Below are 15772 nucleotides of genomic sequence, written 5' to 3' on the forward strand. Positions count from 1 at the left end.
TTTGATATAACTTCTAAGGGACGCAAGTCATTTATTTTATTTTAAATATACACGGTTAATGATAAATGTGTTGGCTCACCACATCACGTTGAGTACACCCCATCTCGTCCGATCTGGGAAGTTAAGCAACGTCGGGCCCGGTTAGTACTTGGATGGGTGACCGCCTGGGAATACCGGGTGTCGTAGGCATTTTATAAGTTTTTTAGCATATTAGAAAGTACCTTATGTAGAAGTCATTTTTTATCAAAATTTTTGAAAATTAATATATTTGATATAACTGCTAAGGGACGCAAGTCATTTATTTTATTTTAAATATACACGGTTAATGATAAATGTGTTGGCTCACCACATCACATTGCCTACGACCATACCACGTTGAGTACACCCCATCTCGTCCGATCTGGGAAGTTAAGCAACGTCGGGCCCGGTTAGTACTTGGATGGGTGACCGCCTGGGAATACCGGGTGTCGTAGGCATTTTATAAGTTTTATAGCATATTAGAAAGTACTTTATGTAGAAGTCATTTTTTATCAAAATTTTTGAAAATTAATATATTTGATATAACTTCTAAGGGACGCAAGTCATTTATTTTATTTTAAATATACACGGTTAATGATAAATGTGTTGGCTCACCACATCACGTTGAGTACACCCCATCTCGTCCGATCTGGGAAGTTAAGCAACGTCGGGCCCGGTTAGTACTTGGATGGGTGACCGCCTGGGAATACCGGGTGTCGTAGGCATTTTATAAGTTTTATAGCATATTAGAAAGTACTTTATGTAGAAGTCATTTTTTATCAAAATTTTTGAAAATTAATATATTTGATATAACTTCTAAGGGACGCAAGTCATTTATTTTATTTTAAATATACACGGTTAATGATAAATGTGTTGGCTCACCACATCACGTTGAGTACACCCCATCTCGTCCGATCTGGGAAGTTAAGCAACGTCGGGCCCGGTTAGTACTTGGATGGGTGACCGCCTGGGAATACCGGGTGTCGTAGGCATTTTATAAGTTTTATAGCATATTAGAAAGTACTTTATGTAGAAGTCATTTTTTATCAAAATTTTTGAAAACTAATATATTTGATATAATTGCTAAGCGACGCAAGTCATTTATTTTATTTTAAATATACACGGTTAATGATAAATGTGTTGGCTCACCACATCACATTGCCTACGACCATACCACGTTGAGTACACCCCATCTCGTCCGATCTGGGAAGTTAAGCAACGTCGGGCCCGGTTAGTACTTGGATGGGTGACCGCCTGGGAATACCGGGTGTCGTAGGCATTTAATAAGTTTTATAGCATATTAGAAAGTACTTTATGTAGAAGTCATTTTTTATCAAAATTTTTGAAAACTAATATATTTGATATAATTGCTTAGCGACGCAAGTCATTTATTTTATTTTAAATATACACGGTTAATGATAAATGTGTTGGCTCACCACATCACGTTGAGTACACCCCATCTCGTCCGATCTGGGAAGTTAAGCAACGTCGGGCCCGGTTAGTACTTGGATGGGTGACCGCCTGGGAATACCGGGTGTCGTAGGCATTTTATAAGTTTTATAGCATATTAGAAAGTACTTTATGTAGAAGTCATTTTTTATCAAAATTTTTGAAAACTAATATATTTGATATAATTGCTAAGCGACGCAAGTCATTTATTTTATTTTAAATATACCTGGGTAATGTTAAATGTGTTGGCACATCACATTGCCTACGACCATACCACGTTGAGTACACCCCATCTCGTCCGATCTGGGAAGTTAAGCAACGTCGGGCCCGGTTAGTACTTGGATGGGTGACCGCCTGGGAATACCGGGTGTCGTAGGCATTTTATAAGTTTTATAGCATATTAGAAAGTACTTTATGTAGAAGTCATTTTTTATCAAAATTTTTGAAAATTAATATATTTGATATAACTTCTAAGGGACGCAAGTCATTTATTTTATTTTAAATATACACGGTTAATGATAAATGTGTTGGCTCACCACATCACGTTGAGTACACCCCATCTCGTCCGATCTGGGAAGTTAAGCAACGTCGGGCCCGGTTAGTACTTGGATGGGTGACCGCCTGGGAATACCGGGTGTCGTAGGCATTTTATAAGTTTTATAGCATATTAGAAAGTACTTTATGTAGAAGTCATTTTTTATCAAAATTTTTGAAAACTAATATATTTGATATAATTGCTAAGCGACGCAAGTCATTTATTTTATTTTAAATATACACGGTTAATGATAAATGTGTTGGCTCACCACATCACATTGCCTACGACCATACCACGTTGAGTACACCCCATCTCGTCCGATCTGGGAAGTTAAGCAACGTCGGGCCCGGTTAGTACTTGGATGGGTGACCGCCTGGGAATACCGGGTGTCGTAGGCATTTAATAAGTTTTATAGCATATTAGAAAGTACTTTATGTAGAAGTCATTTTTTATCAAAATTTTTGAAAACTAATATATTTGATATAATTGCTTAGCGACGCAAGTCATTTATTTTATTTTAAATATACACGGTTAATGATAAATGTGTTGGCTCACCACATCACGTTGAGTACACCCCATCTCGTCCGATCTGGGAAGTTAAGCAACGTCGGGCCCGGTTAGTACTTGGATGGGTGACCGCCTGGGAATACCGGGTGTCGTAGGCATTTTATAAGTTTTATAGCATATTAGAAAGTACTTTATGTAGAAGTCATTTTTTATCAAAATTTTTGAAAACTAATATATTTGATATAATTGCTAAGCGACGCAAGTCATTTATTTTATTTTAAATATACACGGTTAATGATAAATGTGTTGGCTCACCACATCACATTGCCTACGACCATACCACGTTGAGTACACCCCATCTCGTCCGATCTGGGAAGTTAAGCAACGTCGGGCCCGGTTAGTACTTGGATGGGTGACCGCCTGGGAATACCGGGTGTCGTAGGCATTTTATAAGTTTTTTAGCATATTAGAAAGTACCTTATGTATAAGTCATTTTTATAGAAATTTTTGAAAATTAATATATTTGATATAATTGCTAGGCGACGCAAGTCATTTATTTTATTTTAAATATACACGTTCAATGATAAATGTGTTGGCACATCACATTGCCTACGACCATACCACGTTGAGTACACCCCATCTCGTCCGATCTGGGAAGTTAAGCAACGTCGGGCCCGGTTAGTACTTGGATGGGTGACCGCCTGGGAATACCGGGTGTCGTAGGCATTTTATAAGTTTTTTAGCATATTAGAAAGTACCTTATGTAGAAGTCATTTTTTATCAAAATTTTTGAAAATTAATATATTTGATATAACTGCTAAGGGACGCAAGTCATTTATTTTATTTTAAATATACACGGTTAATGATAAATGTGTTGGCTCACCACATCACATTGCCTACGACCATACCACGTTGAGTACACCCCATCTCGTCCGATCTGGGAAGTTAAGCAACGTCGGGCCCGGTTAGTACTTGGATGGGTGACCGCCTGGGAATACCGGGTGTCGTAGGCATTTTATAAGTTTTATAGCATATTAGAAAGTACTTTATGTAGAAGTCATTTTTTATCAAAATTTTTGAAAATTAATATATTTGATATAACTTCTAAGGGACGCAAGTCATTTATTTTATTTTAAATATACACGGTTAATGATAAATGTGTTGGCTCACCACATCACGTTGAGTACACCCCATCTCGTCCGATCTGGGAAGTTAAGCAACGTCGGGCCCGGTTAGTACTTGGATGGGTGACCGCCTGGGAATACCGGGTGTCGTAGGCATTTTATAAGTTTTATAGCATATTAGAAAGTACTTTATGTAGAAGTCATTTTTTATCAAAATTTTTGAAAACTAATATATTTGATATAATTGCTAAGCGACGCAAGTCATTTATTTTATTTTAAATATACACGGTTAATGATAAATGTGTTGGCTCACCACATCACATTGCCTACGACCATACCACGTTGAGTACACCCCATCTCGTCCGATCTGGGAAGTTAAGCAACGTCGGGCCCGGTTAGTACTTGGATGGGTGACCGCCTGGGAATACCGGGTGTCGTAGGCATTTAATAAGTTTTATAGCATATTAGAAAGTACTTTATGTAGAAGTCATTTTTTATCAAAATTTTTGAAAACTAATATATTTGATATAATTGCTTAGCGACGCAAGTCATTTATTTTATTTTAAATATACACGGTTAATGATAAATGTGTTGGCTCACCACATCACGTTGAGTACACCCCATCTCGTCCGATCTGGGAAGTTAAGCAACGTCGGGCCCGGTTAGTACTTGGATGGGTGACCGCCTGGGAATACCGGGTGTCGTAGGCATTTTATAAGTTTTATAGCATATTAGAAAGTACTTTATGTAGAAGTCATTTTTTATCAAAATTTTTGAAAACTAATATATTTGATATAATTGCTAAGCGACGCAAGTCATTTATTTTATTTTAAATATACCTGGGTAATGTTAAATGTGTTGGCACATCACATTGCCTACGACCATACCACGTTGAGTACACCCCATCTCGTCCGATCTGGGAAGTTAAGCAACGTCGGGCCCGGTTAGTACTTGGATGGGTGACCGCCTGGGAATACCGGGTGTCGTAGGCATTTTATAAGTTTTATAGCATATTAGAAAGTACTTTATGTAGAAGTCATTTTTTATCAAAATTTTTGAAAATTAATATATTTGATATAACTTCTAAGGGACGCAAGTCATTTATTTTATTTTAAATATACACGGTTAATGATAAATGTGTTGGCTCACCACATCACGTTGAGTACACCCCATCTCGTCCGATCTGGGAAGTTAAGCAACGTCGGGCCCGGTTAGTACTTGGATGGGTGACCGCCTGGGAATACCGGGTGTCGTAGGCATTTTATAAGTTTTATAGCATATTAGAAAGTACTTTATGTAGAAGTCATTTTTTATCAAAATTTTTGAAAACTAATATATTTGATATAATTGCTAAGCGACGCAAGTCATTTATTTTATTTTAAATATACACGGTTAATGATAAATGTGTTGGCTCACCACATCACATTGCCTACGACCATACCACGTTGAGTACACCCCATCTCGTCCGATCTGGGAAGTTAAGCAACGTCGGGCCCGGTTAGTACTTGGATGGGTGACCGCCTGGGAATACCGGGTGTCGTAGGCATTTAATAAGTTTTATAGCATATTAGAAAGTACTTTATGTAGAAGTCATTTTTTATCAAAATTTTTGAAAACTAATATATTTGATATAATTGCTTAGCGACGCAAGTCATTTATTTTATTTTAAATATACACGGTTAATGATAAATGTGTTGGCTCACCACATCACGTTGAGTACACCCCATCTCGTCCGATCTGGGAAGTTAAGCAACGTCGGGCCCGGTTAGTACTTGGATGGGTGACCGCCTGGGAATACCGGGTGTCGTAGGCATTTTATAAGTTTTATAGCATATTAGAAAGTACTTTATGTAGAAGTCATTTTTTATCAAAATTTTTGAAAATTAATATATTTGATATAACTTCTAAGGGACGCAAGTCATTTATTTTATTTTAAATATACACGGTTAATGATAAATGTGTTGGCTCACCACATCACGTTGAGTACACCCCATCTCGTCCGATCTGGGAAGTTAAGCAACGTCGGGCCCGGTTAGTACTTGGATGGGTGACCGCCTGGGAATACCGGGTGTCGTAGGCATTTTATAAGTTTTTTAGCATATTAGAAAGTACCTTATGTAGAAGTCATTTTTTATCAAAATTTTTGAAAATTAATATATTTGATATAACTGCTAAGGGACGCAAGTCATTTATTTTATTTTAAATATACACGGTTAATGATAAATGTGTTGGCTCACCACATCACATTGCCTACGACCATACCACGTTGAGTACACCCCATCTCGTCCGATCTGGGAAGTTAAGCAACGTCGGGCCCGGTTAGTACTTGGATGGGTGACCGCCTGGGAATACCGGGTGTCGTAGGCATTTTATAAGTTTTATAGCATATTAGAAAGTACTTTATGTAGAAGTCATTTTTTATCAAAATTTTTGAAAATTAATATATTTGATATAACTTCTAAGGGACGCAAGTCATTTATTTTATTTTAAATATACACGGTTAATGATAAATGTGTTGGCTCACCACATCACGTTGAGTACACCCCATCTCGTCCGATCTGGGAAGTTAAGCAACGTCGGGCCCGGTTAGTACTTGGATGGGTGACCGCCTGGGAATACCGGGTGTCGTAGGCATTTTATAAGTTTTATAGCATATTAGAAAGTACTTTATGTAGAAGTCATTTTTTATCAAAATTTTTGAAAATTAATATATTTGATATAACTTCTAAGGGACGCAAGTCATTTATTTTATTTTAAATATACACGGTTAATGATAAATGTGTTGGCTCACCACATCACGTTGAGTACACCCCATCTCGTCCGATCTGGGAAGTTAAGCAACGTCGGGCCCGGTTAGTACTTGGATGGGTGACCGCCTGGGAATACCGGGTGTCGTAGGCATTTTATAAGTTTTATAGCATATTAGAAAGTACTTTATGTAGAAGTCATTTTTTATCAAAATTTTTGAAAACTAATATATTTGATATAATTGCTAAGCGACGCAAGTCATTTATTTTATTTTAAATATACACGGTTAATGATAAATGTGTTGGCTCACCACATCACATTGCCTACGACCATACCACGTTGAGTACACCCCATCTCGTCCGATCTGGGAAGTTAAGCAACGTCGGGCCCGGTTAGTACTTGGATGGGTGACCGCCTGGGAATACCGGGTGTCGTAGGCATTTAATAAGTTTTATAGCATATTAGAAAGTACTTTATGTAGAAGTCATTTTTTATCAAAATTTTTGAAAACTAATATATTTGATATAATTGCTTAGCGACGCAAGTCATTTATTTTATTTTAAATATACACGGTTAATGATAAATGTGTTGGCTCACCACATCACGTTGAGTACACCCCATCTCGTCCGATCTGGGAAGTTAAGCAACGTCGGGCCCGGTTAGTACTTGGATGGGTGACCGCCTGGGAATACCGGGTGTCGTAGGCATTTTATAAGTTTTATAGCATATTAGAAAGTACTTTATGTAGAAGTCATTTTTTATCAAAATTTTTGAAAACTAATATATTTGATATAATTGCTAAGCGACGCAAGTCATTTATTTTATTTTAAATATACCTGGGTAATGTTAAATGTGTTGGCACATCACATTGCCTACGACCATACCACGTTGAGTACACCCCATCTCGTCCGATCTGGGAAGTTAAGCAACGTCGGGCCCGGTTAGTACTTGGATGGGTGACCGCCTGGGAATACCGGGTGTCGTAGGCATTTTATAAGTTTTATAGCATATTAGAAAGTACTTTATGTAGAAGTCATTTTTTATCAAAATTTTTGAAAATTAATATATTTGATATAACTTCTAAGGGACGCAAGTCATTTATTTTATTTTAAATATACACGGTTAATGATAAATGTGTTGGCTCACCACATCACGTTGAGTACACCCCATCTCGTCCGATCTGGGAAGTTAAGCAACGTCGGGCCCGGTTAGTACTTGGATGGGTGACCGCCTGGGAATACCGGGTGTCGTAGGCATTTTATAAGTTTTATAGCATATTAGAAAGTACTTTATGTAGAAGTCATTTTTTATCAAAATTTTTGAAAACTAATATATTTGATATAATTGCTAAGCGACGCAAGTCATTTATTTTATTTTAAATATACACGGTTAATGATAAATGTGTTGGCTCACCACATCACATTGCCTACGACCATACCACGTTGAGTACACCCCATCTCGTCCGATCTGGGAAGTTAAGCAACGTCGGGCCCGGTTAGTACTTGGATGGGTGACCGCCTGGGAATACCGGGTGTCGTAGGCATTTAATAAGTTTTATAGCATATTAGAAAGTACTTTATGTAGAAGTCATTTTTTATCAAAATTTTTGAAAACTAATATATTTGATATAATTGCTTAGCGACGCAAGTCATTTATTTTATTTTAAATATACACGGTTAATGATAAATGTGTTGGCTCACCACATCACGTTGAGTACACCCCATCTCGTCCGATCTGGGAAGTTAAGCAACGTCGGGCCCGGTTAGTACTTGGATGGGTGACCGCCTGGGAATACCGGGTGTCGTAGGCATTTTATAAGTTTTATAGCATATTAGAAAGTACTTTATGTAGAAGTCATTTTTTATCAAAATTTTTGAAAACTAATATATTTGATATAATTGCTAAGCGACGCAAGTCATTTATTTTATTTTAAATATACACGGTTAATGATAAATGTGTTGGCTCACCACATCACATTGCCTACGACCATACCACGTTGAGTACACCCCATCTCGTCCGATCTGGGAAGTTAAGCAACGTCGGGCCCGGTTAGTACTTGGATGGGTGACCGCCTGGGAATACCGGGTGTCGTAGGCATTTTATAAGTTTTTTAGCATATTAGAAAGTACCTTATGTATAAGTCATTTTTATAGAAATTTTTGAAAATTAATATATTTGATATAATTGCTAGGCGACGCAAGTCATTTATTTTATTTTAAATATACACGTTCAATGATAAATGTGTTGGCACATCACATTGCCTACGACCATACCACGTTGAGTACACCCCATCTCGTCCGATCTGGGAAGTTAAGCAACGTCGGGCCCGGTTAGTACTTGGATGGGTGACCGCCTGGGAATACCGGGTGTCGTAGGCATTTTATAAGTTTTTTAGCATATTAGAAAGTACCTTATGTAGAAGTCATTTTTTATCAAAATTTTTGAAAATTAATATATTTGATATAACTGCTAAGGGACGCAAGTCATTTATTTTATTTTAAATATACACGGTTAATGATAAATGTGTTGGCTCACCACATCACATTGCCTACGACCATACCACGTTGAGTACACCCCATCTCGTCCGATCTGGGAAGTTAAGCAACGTCGGGCCCGGTTAGTACTTGGATGGGTGACCGCCTGGGAATACCGGGTGTCGTAGGCATTTTATAAGTTTTATAGCATATTAGAAAGTACTTTATGTAGAAGTCATTTTTTATCAAAATTTTTGAAAATTAATATATTTGATATAACTTCTAAGGGACGCAAGTCATTTATTTTATTTTAAATATACACGGTTAATGATAAATGTGTTGGCTCACCACATCACGTTGAGTACACCCCATCTCGTCCGATCTGGGAAGTTAAGCAACGTCGGGCCCGGTTAGTACTTGGATGGGTGACCGCCTGGGAATACCGGGTGTCGTAGGCATTTTATAAGTTTTATAGCATATTAGAAAGTACTTTATGTAGAAGTCATTTTTTATCAAAATTTTTGAAAACTAATATATTTGATATAATTGCTAAGCGACGCAAGTCATTTATTTTATTTTAAATATACACGGTTAATGATAAATGTGTTGGCTCACCACATCACATTGCCTACGACCATACCACGTTGAGTACACCCCATCTCGTCCGATCTGGGAAGTTAAGCAACGTCGGGCCCGGTTAGTACTTGGATGGGTGACCGCCTGGGAATACCGGGTGTCGTAGGCATTTTATAAGTTTTTTAGCATATTAGAAAGTACCTTATGTATAAGTCATTTTTATAGAAATTTTTGAAAATTAATATATTTGATATAATTGCTAGGCGACGCAAGTCATTTATTTTATTTTAAATATACACGTTCAATGATAAATGTGTTGGCACATCACATTGCCTACGACCATACCACGTTGAGTACACCCCATCTCGTCCGATCTGGGAAGTTAAGCAACGTCGGGCCCGGTTAGTACTTGGATGGGTGACCGCCTGGGAATACCGGGTGTCGTAGGCATTTTATAAGTTTTTTAGCATATTAGAAAGTACCTTATGTAGAAGTCATTTTTTATCAAAATTTTTGAAAATTAATATATTTGATATAACTGCTAAGGGACGCAAGTCATTTATTTTATTTTAAATATACACGGTTAATGATAAATGTGTTGGCTCACCACATCACATTGCCTACGACCATACCACGTTGAGTACACCCCATCTCGTCCGATCTGGGAAGTTAAGCAACGTCGGGCCCGGTTAGTACTTGGATGGGTGACCGCCTGGGAATACCGGGTGTCGTAGGCATTTTATAAGTTTTATAGCATATTAGAAAGTACTTTATGTAGAAGTCATTTTTTATCAAAATTTTTGAAAATTAATATATTTGATATAACTTCTAAGGGACGCAAGTCATTTATTTTATTTTAAATATACACGGTTAATGATAAATGTGTTGGCTCACCACATCACGTTGAGTACACCCCATCTCGTCCGATCTGGGAAGTTAAGCAACGTCGGGCCCGGTTAGTACTTGGATGGGTGACCGCCTGGGAATACCGGGTGTCGTAGGCATTTTATAAGTTTTATAGCATATTAGAAAGTACTTTATGTAGAAGTCATTTTTTATCAAAATTTTTGAAAATTAATATATTTGATATAACTTCTAAGGGACGCAAGTCATTTATTTTATTTTAAATATACACGGTTAATGATAAATGTGTTGGCTCACCACATCACGTTGAGTACACCCCATCTCGTCCGATCTGGGAAGTTAAGCAACGTCGGGCCCGGTTAGTACTTGGATGGGTGACCGCCTGGGAATACCGGGTGTCGTAGGCATTTTATAAGTTTTTTAGCATATTAGAAAGTACCTTATGTAGAAGTCATTTTTTATCAAAATTTTTGAAAATTAATATATTTGATATAACTGCTAAGGGACGCAAGTCATTTATTTTATTTTAAATATACACGGTTAATGATAAATGTGTTGGCTCACCACATCACATTGCCTACGACCATACCACGTTGAGTACACCCCATCTCGTCCGATCTGGGAAGTTAAGCAACGTCGGGCCCGGTTAGTACTTGGATGGGTGACCGCCTGGGAATACCGGGTGTCGTAGGCATTTTATAAGTTTTATAGCATATTAGAAAGTACTTTATGTAGAAGTCATTTTTTATCAAAATTTTTGAAAATTAATATATTTGATATAACTTCTAAGGGACGCAAGTCATTTATTTTATTTTAAATATACACGGTTAATGATAAATGTGTTGGCTCACCACATCACGTTGAGTACACCCCATCTCGTCCGATCTGGGAAGTTAAGCAACGTCGGGCCCGGTTAGTACTTGGATGGGTGACCGCCTGGGAATACCGGGTGTCGTAGGCATTTTATAAGTTTTATAGCATATTAGAAAGTACTTTATGTAGAAGTCATTTTTTATCAAAATTTTTGAAAACTAATATATTTGATATAATTGCTAAGCGACGCAAGTCATTTATTTTATTTTAAATATACACGGTTAATGATAAATGTGTTGGCTCACCACATCACATTGCCTACGACCATACCACGTTGAGTACACCCCATCTCGTCCGATCTGGGAAGTTAAGCAACGTCGGGCCCGGTTAGTACTTGGATGGGTGACCGCCTGGGAATACCGGGTGTCGTAGGCATTTAATAAGTTTTATAGCATATTAGAAAGTACTTTATGTAGAAGTCATTTTTTATCAAAATTTTTGAAAACTAATATATTTGATATAATTGCTTAGCGACGCAAGTCATTTATTTTATTTTAAATATACACGGTTAATGATAAATGTGTTGGCTCACCACATCACGTTGAGTACACCCCATCTCGTCCGATCTGGGAAGTTAAGCAACGTCGGGCCCGGTTAGTACTTGGATGGGTGACCGCCTGGGAATACCGGGTGTCGTAGGCATTTTATAAGTTTTATAGCATATTAGAAAGTACTTTATGTAGAAGTCATTTTTTATCAAAATTTTTGAAAACTAATATATTTGATATAATTGCTAAGCGACGCAAGTCATTTATTTTATTTTAAATATACCTGGGTAATGTTAAATGTGTTGGCACATCACATTGCCTACGACCATACCACGTTGAGTACACCCCATCTCGTCCGATCTGGGAAGTTAAGCAACGTCGGGCCCGGTTAGTACTTGGATGGGTGACCGCCTGGGAATACCGGGTGTCGTAGGCATTTTATAAGTTTTATAGCATATTAGAAAGTACTTTATGTAGAAGTCATTTTTTATCAAAATTTTTGAAAATTAATATATTTGATATAACTTCTAAGGGACGCAAGTCATTTATTTTATTTTAAATATACACGGTTAATGATAAATGTGTTGGCTCACCACATCACGTTGAGTACACCCCATCTCGTCCGATCTGGGAAGTTAAGCAACGTCGGGCCCGGTTAGTACTTGGATGGGTGACCGCCTGGGAATACCGGGTGTCGTAGGCATTTTATAAGTTTTATAGCATATTAGAAAGTACTTTATGTAGAAGTCATTTTTTATCAAAATTTTTGAAAACTAATATATTTGATATAATTGCTAAGCGACGCAAGTCATTTATTTTATTTTAAATATACACGGTTAATGATAAATGTGTTGGCTCACCACATCACATTGCCTACGACCATACCACGTTGAGTACACCCCATCTCGTCCGATCTGGGAAGTTAAGCAACGTCGGGCCCGGTTAGTACTTGGATGGGTGACCGCCTGGGAATACCGGGTGTCGTAGGCATTTAATAAGTTTTATAGCATATTAGAAAGTACTTTATGTAGAAGTCATTTTTTATCAAAATTTTTGAAAACTAATATATTTGATATAATTGCTTAGCGACGCAAGTCATTTATTTTATTTTAAATATACACGGTTAATGATAAATGTGTTGGCTCACCACATCACGTTGAGTACACCCCATCTCGTCCGATCTGGGAAGTTAAGCAACGTCGGGCCCGGTTAGTACTTGGATGGGTGACCGCCTGGGAATACCGGGTGTCGTAGGCATTTTATAAGTTTTATAGCATATTAGAAAGTACTTTATGTAGAAGTCATTTTTTATCAAAATTTTTGAAAATTAATATATTTGATATAACTTCTAAGGGACGCAAGTCATTTATTTTATTTTAAATATACACGGTTAATGATAAATGTGTTGGCTCACCACATCACGTTGAGTACACCCCATCTCGTCCGATCTGGGAAGTTAAGCAACGTCGGGCCCGGTTAGTACTTGGATGGGTGACCGCCTGGGAATACCGGGTGTCGTAGGCATTTTATAAGTTTTTTAGCATATTAGAAAGTACCTTATGTAGAAGTCATTTTTTATCAAAATTTTTGAAAATTAATATATTTGATATAACTGCTAAGGGACGCAAGTCATTTATTTTATTTTAAATATACACGGTTAATGATAAATGTGTTGGCTCACCACATCACATTGCCTACGACCATACCACGTTGAGTACACCCCATCTCGTCCGATCTGGGAAGTTAAGCAACGTCGGGCCCGGTTAGTACTTGGATGGGTGACCGCCTGGGAATACCGGGTGTCGTAGGCATTTTATAAGTTTTATAGCATATTAGAAAGTACTTTATGTAGAAGTCATTTTTTATCAAAATTTTTGAAAATTAATATATTTGATATAACTTCTAAGGGACGCAAGTCATTTATTTTATTTTAAATATACACGGTTAATGATAAATGTGTTGGCTCACCACATCACGTTGAGTACACCCCATCTCGTCCGATCTGGGAAGTTAAGCAACGTCGGGCCCGGTTAGTACTTGGATGGGTGACCGCCTGGGAATACCGGGTGTCGTAGGCATTTTATAAGTTTTATAGCATATTAGAAAGTACTTTATGTAGAAGTCATTTTTTATCAAAATTTTTGAAAATTAATATATTTGATATAACTTCTAAGGGACGCAAGTCATTTATTTTATTTTAAATATACACGGTTAATGATAAATGTGTTGGCTCACCACATCACGTTGAGTACACCCCATCTCGTCCGATCTGGGAAGTTAAGCAACGTCGGGCCCGGTTAGTACTTGGATGGGTGACCGCCTGGGAATACCGGGTGTCGTAGGCATTTTATAAGTTTTATAGCATATTAGAAAGTACTTTATGTAGAAGTCATTTTTTATCAAAATTTTTGAAAACTAATATATTTGATATAATTGCTAAGCGACGCAAGTCATTTATTTTATTTTAAATATACACGGTTAATGATAAATGTGTTGGCTCACCACATCACATTGCCTACGACCATACCACGTTGAGTACACCCCATCTCGTCCGATCTGGGAAGTTAAGCAACGTCGGGCCCGGTTAGTACTTGGATGGGTGACCGCCTGGGAATACCGGGTGTCGTAGGCATTTAATAAGTTTTATAGCATATTAGAAAGTACTTTATGTAGAAGTCATTTTTTATCAAAATTTTTGAAAACTAATATATTTGATATAATTGCTTAGCGACGCAAGTCATTTATTTTATTTTAAATATACACGGTTAATGATAAATGTGTTGGCTCACCACATCACGTTGAGTACACCCCATCTCGTCCGATCTGGGAAGTTAAGCAACGTCGGGCCCGGTTAGTACTTGGATGGGTGACCGCCTGGGAATACCGGGTGTCGTAGGCATTTTATAAGTTTTATAGCATATTAGAAAGTACTTTATGTAGAAGTCATTTTTTATCAAAATTTTTGAAAACTAATATATTTGATATAATTGCTAAGCGACGCAAGTCATTTATTTTATTTTAAATATACCTGGGTAATGTTAAATGTGTTGGCACATCACATTGCCTACGACCATACCACGTTGAGTACACCCCATCTCGTCCGATCTGGGAAGTTAAGCAACGTCGGGCCCGGTTAGTACTTGGATGGGTGACCGCCTGGGAATACCGGGTGTCGTAGGCATTTTATAAGTTTTATAGCATATTAGAAAGTACTTTATGTAGAAGTCATTTTTTATCAAAATTTTTGAAAATTAATATATTTGATATAACTTCTAAGGGACGCAAGTCATTTATTTTATTTTAAATATACACGGTTAATGATAAATGTGTTGGCTCACCACATCACGTTGAGTACACCCCATCTCGTCCGATCTGGGAAGTTAAGCAACGTCGGGCCCGGTTAGTACTTGGATGGGTGACCGCCTGGGAATACCGGGTGTCGTAGGCATTTTATAAGTTTTATAGCATATTAGAAAGTACTTTATGTAGAAGTCATTTTTTATCAAAATTTTTGAAAACTAATATATTTGATATAATTGCTAAGCGACGCAAGTCATTTATTTTATTTTAAATATACACGGTTAATGATAAATGTGTTGGCTCACCACATCACATTGCCTACGACCATACCACGTTGAGTACACCCCATCTCGTCCGATCTGGGAAGTTAAGCAACGTCGGGCCCGGTTAGTACTTGGATGGGTGACCGCCTGGGAATACCGGGTGTCGTAGGCATTTAATAAGTTTTATAGCATATTAGAAAGTACTTTATGTAGAAGTCATTTTTTATCAAAATTTTTGAAAACTAATATATTTGATATAATTGCTTAGCGACGCAAGTCATTTATTTTATTTTAAATATACACGGTTAATGATAAATGTGTTGGCTCACCACATCACGTTGAGTACACCCCATCTCGTCCGATCTGGGAAGTTAAGCAACGTCGGGCCCGGTTAGTACTTGGATGGGTGACCGCCTGGGAATACCGGGTGTCGTAGGCATTTTATAAGTTTTATAGCATATTAGAAAGTACTTTATGTAGAAGTCATTTTTTATCAAAATTTTTGAAAACTAATATATTTGATATAATTGCTAAGCGACGCAAGTCATTTATT

General features: G+C 37.4%; 28 non-coding genes and 29 pseudogenes across 28 annotated transcripts; all 57 read left to right on the forward strand.

Moving 5' to 3' along the window:
* Positions 1–69: 69 nt before the first annotated feature.
* Positions 70–189, forward strand: LOC145761540 (5S ribosomal RNA; annotated as a pseudogene).
* A 168-nt stretch (positions 190–357) lies between these two features.
* On the forward strand, positions 358–476 carry LOC145760936 (5S ribosomal RNA). Its single transcript, XR_014286920.1, has one exon. It is a non-coding gene; the product is annotated as a 5S ribosomal RNA (ribosomal RNA).
* Positions 477–623: 147 nt separating this feature from the next.
* LOC145761541 (5S ribosomal RNA) lies at positions 624–743 on the forward strand (annotated as a pseudogene).
* A 147-nt stretch (positions 744–890) lies between these two features.
* Positions 891–1010, forward strand: LOC145761542 (5S ribosomal RNA; annotated as a pseudogene).
* Positions 1011–1178: 168 nt separating this feature from the next.
* LOC145760938 (5S ribosomal RNA) lies at positions 1179–1297 on the forward strand. Its single transcript, XR_014286921.1, has one exon. It is a non-coding gene; the product is annotated as a 5S ribosomal RNA (ribosomal RNA).
* Positions 1298–1444: 147 nt separating this feature from the next.
* On the forward strand, positions 1445–1564 carry LOC145761543 (5S ribosomal RNA; annotated as a pseudogene).
* A 163-nt stretch (positions 1565–1727) lies between these two features.
* LOC145760939 (5S ribosomal RNA) lies at positions 1728–1846 on the forward strand. Its single transcript, XR_014286922.1, has one exon. It is a non-coding gene; the product is annotated as a 5S ribosomal RNA (ribosomal RNA).
* A 147-nt stretch (positions 1847–1993) lies between these two features.
* Positions 1994–2113, forward strand: LOC145761545 (5S ribosomal RNA; annotated as a pseudogene).
* Positions 2114–2281: 168 nt separating this feature from the next.
* LOC145760940 (5S ribosomal RNA) lies at positions 2282–2400 on the forward strand. Its single transcript, XR_014286923.1, has one exon. It is a non-coding gene; the product is annotated as a 5S ribosomal RNA (ribosomal RNA).
* A 147-nt stretch (positions 2401–2547) lies between these two features.
* On the forward strand, positions 2548–2667 carry LOC145761546 (5S ribosomal RNA; annotated as a pseudogene).
* Positions 2668–2835: 168 nt separating this feature from the next.
* LOC145760941 (5S ribosomal RNA) lies at positions 2836–2954 on the forward strand. The gene has a single exon (XR_014286924.1). It is a non-coding gene; the product is annotated as a 5S ribosomal RNA (ribosomal RNA).
* A 162-nt stretch (positions 2955–3116) lies between these two features.
* Positions 3117–3235, forward strand: LOC145760942 (5S ribosomal RNA). Its single transcript, XR_014286925.1, has one exon. It is a non-coding gene; the product is annotated as a 5S ribosomal RNA (ribosomal RNA).
* A 168-nt stretch (positions 3236–3403) lies between these two features.
* LOC145760943 (5S ribosomal RNA) lies at positions 3404–3522 on the forward strand. The gene has a single exon (XR_014286926.1). It is a non-coding gene; the product is annotated as a 5S ribosomal RNA (ribosomal RNA).
* A 147-nt stretch (positions 3523–3669) lies between these two features.
* LOC145761548 (5S ribosomal RNA) lies at positions 3670–3789 on the forward strand (annotated as a pseudogene).
* A 168-nt stretch (positions 3790–3957) lies between these two features.
* LOC145760945 (5S ribosomal RNA) lies at positions 3958–4076 on the forward strand. The gene has a single exon (XR_014286928.1). It is a non-coding gene; the product is annotated as a 5S ribosomal RNA (ribosomal RNA).
* Positions 4077–4223: 147 nt separating this feature from the next.
* On the forward strand, positions 4224–4343 carry LOC145761549 (5S ribosomal RNA; annotated as a pseudogene).
* A 163-nt stretch (positions 4344–4506) lies between these two features.
* Positions 4507–4625, forward strand: LOC145760946 (5S ribosomal RNA). Its single transcript, XR_014286929.1, has one exon. It is a non-coding gene; the product is annotated as a 5S ribosomal RNA (ribosomal RNA).
* Positions 4626–4772: 147 nt separating this feature from the next.
* LOC145761550 (5S ribosomal RNA) lies at positions 4773–4892 on the forward strand (annotated as a pseudogene).
* A 168-nt stretch (positions 4893–5060) lies between these two features.
* On the forward strand, positions 5061–5179 carry LOC145760947 (5S ribosomal RNA). The gene has a single exon (XR_014286930.1). It is a non-coding gene; the product is annotated as a 5S ribosomal RNA (ribosomal RNA).
* Positions 5180–5326: 147 nt separating this feature from the next.
* LOC145761551 (5S ribosomal RNA) lies at positions 5327–5446 on the forward strand (annotated as a pseudogene).
* A 147-nt stretch (positions 5447–5593) lies between these two features.
* LOC145761552 (5S ribosomal RNA) lies at positions 5594–5713 on the forward strand (annotated as a pseudogene).
* A 168-nt stretch (positions 5714–5881) lies between these two features.
* Positions 5882–6000, forward strand: LOC145760948 (5S ribosomal RNA). Its single transcript, XR_014286931.1, has one exon. It is a non-coding gene; the product is annotated as a 5S ribosomal RNA (ribosomal RNA).
* A 147-nt stretch (positions 6001–6147) lies between these two features.
* On the forward strand, positions 6148–6267 carry LOC145761553 (5S ribosomal RNA; annotated as a pseudogene).
* Positions 6268–6414: 147 nt separating this feature from the next.
* LOC145761554 (5S ribosomal RNA) lies at positions 6415–6534 on the forward strand (annotated as a pseudogene).
* A 168-nt stretch (positions 6535–6702) lies between these two features.
* LOC145760949 (5S ribosomal RNA) lies at positions 6703–6821 on the forward strand. The gene has a single exon (XR_014286932.1). It is a non-coding gene; the product is annotated as a 5S ribosomal RNA (ribosomal RNA).
* Positions 6822–6968: 147 nt separating this feature from the next.
* On the forward strand, positions 6969–7088 carry LOC145761555 (5S ribosomal RNA; annotated as a pseudogene).
* A 163-nt stretch (positions 7089–7251) lies between these two features.
* LOC145760950 (5S ribosomal RNA) lies at positions 7252–7370 on the forward strand. Its single transcript, XR_014286933.1, has one exon. It is a non-coding gene; the product is annotated as a 5S ribosomal RNA (ribosomal RNA).
* A 147-nt stretch (positions 7371–7517) lies between these two features.
* On the forward strand, positions 7518–7637 carry LOC145761556 (5S ribosomal RNA; annotated as a pseudogene).
* A 168-nt stretch (positions 7638–7805) lies between these two features.
* LOC145760951 (5S ribosomal RNA) lies at positions 7806–7924 on the forward strand. Its single transcript, XR_014286934.1, has one exon. It is a non-coding gene; the product is annotated as a 5S ribosomal RNA (ribosomal RNA).
* A 147-nt stretch (positions 7925–8071) lies between these two features.
* LOC145761557 (5S ribosomal RNA) lies at positions 8072–8191 on the forward strand (annotated as a pseudogene).
* Positions 8192–8359: 168 nt separating this feature from the next.
* LOC145760952 (5S ribosomal RNA) lies at positions 8360–8478 on the forward strand. Its single transcript, XR_014286935.1, has one exon. It is a non-coding gene; the product is annotated as a 5S ribosomal RNA (ribosomal RNA).
* Positions 8479–8640: 162 nt separating this feature from the next.
* Positions 8641–8759, forward strand: LOC145760954 (5S ribosomal RNA). Its single transcript, XR_014286936.1, has one exon. It is a non-coding gene; the product is annotated as a 5S ribosomal RNA (ribosomal RNA).
* Positions 8760–8927: 168 nt separating this feature from the next.
* LOC145760955 (5S ribosomal RNA) lies at positions 8928–9046 on the forward strand. Its single transcript, XR_014286937.1, has one exon. It is a non-coding gene; the product is annotated as a 5S ribosomal RNA (ribosomal RNA).
* A 147-nt stretch (positions 9047–9193) lies between these two features.
* Positions 9194–9313, forward strand: LOC145761559 (5S ribosomal RNA; annotated as a pseudogene).
* A 168-nt stretch (positions 9314–9481) lies between these two features.
* LOC145760957 (5S ribosomal RNA) lies at positions 9482–9600 on the forward strand. The gene has a single exon (XR_014286939.1). It is a non-coding gene; the product is annotated as a 5S ribosomal RNA (ribosomal RNA).
* Positions 9601–9762: 162 nt separating this feature from the next.
* Positions 9763–9881, forward strand: LOC145760958 (5S ribosomal RNA). Its single transcript, XR_014286940.1, has one exon. It is a non-coding gene; the product is annotated as a 5S ribosomal RNA (ribosomal RNA).
* A 168-nt stretch (positions 9882–10049) lies between these two features.
* Positions 10050–10168, forward strand: LOC145760959 (5S ribosomal RNA). The gene has a single exon (XR_014286941.1). It is a non-coding gene; the product is annotated as a 5S ribosomal RNA (ribosomal RNA).
* A 147-nt stretch (positions 10169–10315) lies between these two features.
* Positions 10316–10435, forward strand: LOC145761561 (5S ribosomal RNA; annotated as a pseudogene).
* A 147-nt stretch (positions 10436–10582) lies between these two features.
* On the forward strand, positions 10583–10702 carry LOC145761562 (5S ribosomal RNA; annotated as a pseudogene).
* A 168-nt stretch (positions 10703–10870) lies between these two features.
* On the forward strand, positions 10871–10989 carry LOC145760960 (5S ribosomal RNA). Its single transcript, XR_014286942.1, has one exon. It is a non-coding gene; the product is annotated as a 5S ribosomal RNA (ribosomal RNA).
* A 147-nt stretch (positions 10990–11136) lies between these two features.
* On the forward strand, positions 11137–11256 carry LOC145761563 (5S ribosomal RNA; annotated as a pseudogene).
* Positions 11257–11424: 168 nt separating this feature from the next.
* LOC145760961 (5S ribosomal RNA) lies at positions 11425–11543 on the forward strand. Its single transcript, XR_014286943.1, has one exon. It is a non-coding gene; the product is annotated as a 5S ribosomal RNA (ribosomal RNA).
* A 147-nt stretch (positions 11544–11690) lies between these two features.
* Positions 11691–11810, forward strand: LOC145761564 (5S ribosomal RNA; annotated as a pseudogene).
* A 163-nt stretch (positions 11811–11973) lies between these two features.
* Positions 11974–12092, forward strand: LOC145760962 (5S ribosomal RNA). The gene has a single exon (XR_014286944.1). It is a non-coding gene; the product is annotated as a 5S ribosomal RNA (ribosomal RNA).
* Positions 12093–12239: 147 nt separating this feature from the next.
* On the forward strand, positions 12240–12359 carry LOC145761565 (5S ribosomal RNA; annotated as a pseudogene).
* A 168-nt stretch (positions 12360–12527) lies between these two features.
* On the forward strand, positions 12528–12646 carry LOC145760963 (5S ribosomal RNA). The gene has a single exon (XR_014286945.1). It is a non-coding gene; the product is annotated as a 5S ribosomal RNA (ribosomal RNA).
* Positions 12647–12793: 147 nt separating this feature from the next.
* Positions 12794–12913, forward strand: LOC145761566 (5S ribosomal RNA; annotated as a pseudogene).
* Positions 12914–13060: 147 nt separating this feature from the next.
* On the forward strand, positions 13061–13180 carry LOC145761567 (5S ribosomal RNA; annotated as a pseudogene).
* Positions 13181–13348: 168 nt separating this feature from the next.
* LOC145760964 (5S ribosomal RNA) lies at positions 13349–13467 on the forward strand. Its single transcript, XR_014286946.1, has one exon. It is a non-coding gene; the product is annotated as a 5S ribosomal RNA (ribosomal RNA).
* A 147-nt stretch (positions 13468–13614) lies between these two features.
* LOC145761568 (5S ribosomal RNA) lies at positions 13615–13734 on the forward strand (annotated as a pseudogene).
* Positions 13735–13881: 147 nt separating this feature from the next.
* Positions 13882–14001, forward strand: LOC145761569 (5S ribosomal RNA; annotated as a pseudogene).
* Positions 14002–14169: 168 nt separating this feature from the next.
* Positions 14170–14288, forward strand: LOC145760965 (5S ribosomal RNA). Its single transcript, XR_014286947.1, has one exon. It is a non-coding gene; the product is annotated as a 5S ribosomal RNA (ribosomal RNA).
* Positions 14289–14435: 147 nt separating this feature from the next.
* Positions 14436–14555, forward strand: LOC145761571 (5S ribosomal RNA; annotated as a pseudogene).
* Positions 14556–14718: 163 nt separating this feature from the next.
* LOC145760966 (5S ribosomal RNA) lies at positions 14719–14837 on the forward strand. The gene has a single exon (XR_014286948.1). It is a non-coding gene; the product is annotated as a 5S ribosomal RNA (ribosomal RNA).
* A 147-nt stretch (positions 14838–14984) lies between these two features.
* Positions 14985–15104, forward strand: LOC145761572 (5S ribosomal RNA; annotated as a pseudogene).
* Positions 15105–15272: 168 nt separating this feature from the next.
* LOC145760968 (5S ribosomal RNA) lies at positions 15273–15391 on the forward strand. The gene has a single exon (XR_014286950.1). It is a non-coding gene; the product is annotated as a 5S ribosomal RNA (ribosomal RNA).
* A 147-nt stretch (positions 15392–15538) lies between these two features.
* Positions 15539–15658, forward strand: LOC145761573 (5S ribosomal RNA; annotated as a pseudogene).
* Positions 15659–15772: the final 114 nt, after the last annotated feature.

This window comes from Corella eumyota, chromosome 7 (genome assembly GCF_963082875.1).
Source record: "Corella eumyota chromosome 7, kaCorEumy4.1, whole genome shotgun sequence".
Taxonomy (NCBI): Eukaryota; Metazoa; Chordata; class Ascidiacea; order Phlebobranchia; family Corellidae; genus Corella; species Corella eumyota.